The sequence below is a fragment of the Pinus tabuliformis genome, chromosome X, assembly GCF_031772625.1.
Source record: "Pinus tabuliformis cultivar Carrire ecotype Pingquan chromosome X, CPIR1, whole genome shotgun sequence".
Taxonomy (NCBI): domain Eukaryota; kingdom Viridiplantae; phylum Streptophyta; class Pinopsida; order Pinales; family Pinaceae; genus Pinus; species Pinus tabuliformis.
In genome coordinates, this window is record NC_142308.1 from 458,087,488 (window position 1) to 458,088,773 (window position 1,286).

General features: G+C 39.3%; 1 pseudogene; it reads left to right on the forward strand.

The window, feature by feature from the left end:
* The first annotated feature begins 211 nt into the window (after positions 1 to 211).
* Positions 212 to 868, forward strand: LOC149140588 (polyadenylate-binding protein 2 pseudogene; annotated as a pseudogene).
* The last annotated feature ends 418 nt before the right edge of the window (positions 869 to 1,286 follow it).

A 1,286-nucleotide genomic window follows, 5' to 3' on the forward strand; every position in this document is an offset into this window, starting at 1 on the left:
CGTGTCAAACAAATACTTCCGTTAATGGTGTTCATTAAAACTATATAAACCCATCTCCATATTGTAGAAAGACCTTCACAATACAAAGTTACCGTGGCAAACAAATACTTCCATTTCCATTAATGGTGTTCATTAAAACCATATAAACTCATCTCCATATTATATTGTAGAAAGACCTGCACACGACAAAGTTACCTGAGACATGCTAGTAATGGAGGAGCATGAAGCGTATGGCGGGGAAATTCCAGAGTATGAACTAGAAGACACCGAAATTCCAGAGCATGAACCAGAAGACACCGAAATGGGCATTAGTGAGAAAGAGTTGGATGTGATGAAGAAAAGGCTACAGGAAATTGAAGAAGAGGCAGCCGCCCTCAGAGAAATGCAGTCCAAGATCGCTCAAGAAATGCAGATCCCCGCCGTGCCAGACCCTGCTATTTCAGCTGTTGCGGGTCAAGCGAGCAGAGAAGAAGCGGATTCGCGCTCTATTTTTGTTGGAAATGTTGATTACTCCTGCACTCCAGAGGAAGTGCAGCGTCATTTTCAGTCATGCGGGACAGTTAACAGGGTTACTATTAAAACTGACAAGTTTGCTCAGCCAAAAGGGTTTGTTTATGTTGAATTTCTGGACGCTGCCTCTGTTCAAAATGCACTTCGTCTGAATAACTCTGAACTTCATAATCGGCAACTGAAGATTACAGCGAAAAGGACAAATGTTCCAGGAATGGGGCAGCACCGTTATCGAGGTCGAAGGTTCAATCCATATGCTCGGCCTTACTATTACGCTCCCCTTCCAATTTATGGGTATGGGTATGGGAAGATGCCAAGATACAGGCGCTCCATACGCTATCGGCCTTATTATTATTAATGGAAGTCATCAAAGCAGTTTTGATTGATTTTGCTTGCATTTTTCTTACTCTGTGAAGACATAATTTGGTTTGCATTGTTGTCACTGGATTCTCTGGTAAGAGATTTAGGGATTGCATTCTCTTTTGATTTCATTTGGTAGAGATTGAGAGTGGTCTCCTGATTAAAATTGGAAATTTGAATTGTATCCAGTAAAGAGTGTTACTGTAATGCATTCATTTGTCCGGTTTGAGGAGACAGGATTGGAAATTTGATTTGTATGTAGTAAACAGTGTTACAGGATTGGAAATTTGATTTGTATGTAGTAAACAATGTTACTTTAATGCATTCATTTGTAATGTTTGAGGAGACATGAGATTCAAATATGTTAACTTTTTAAAATCAAAATTCTAATTTATATGTAATTTTTGCAGAAGTAT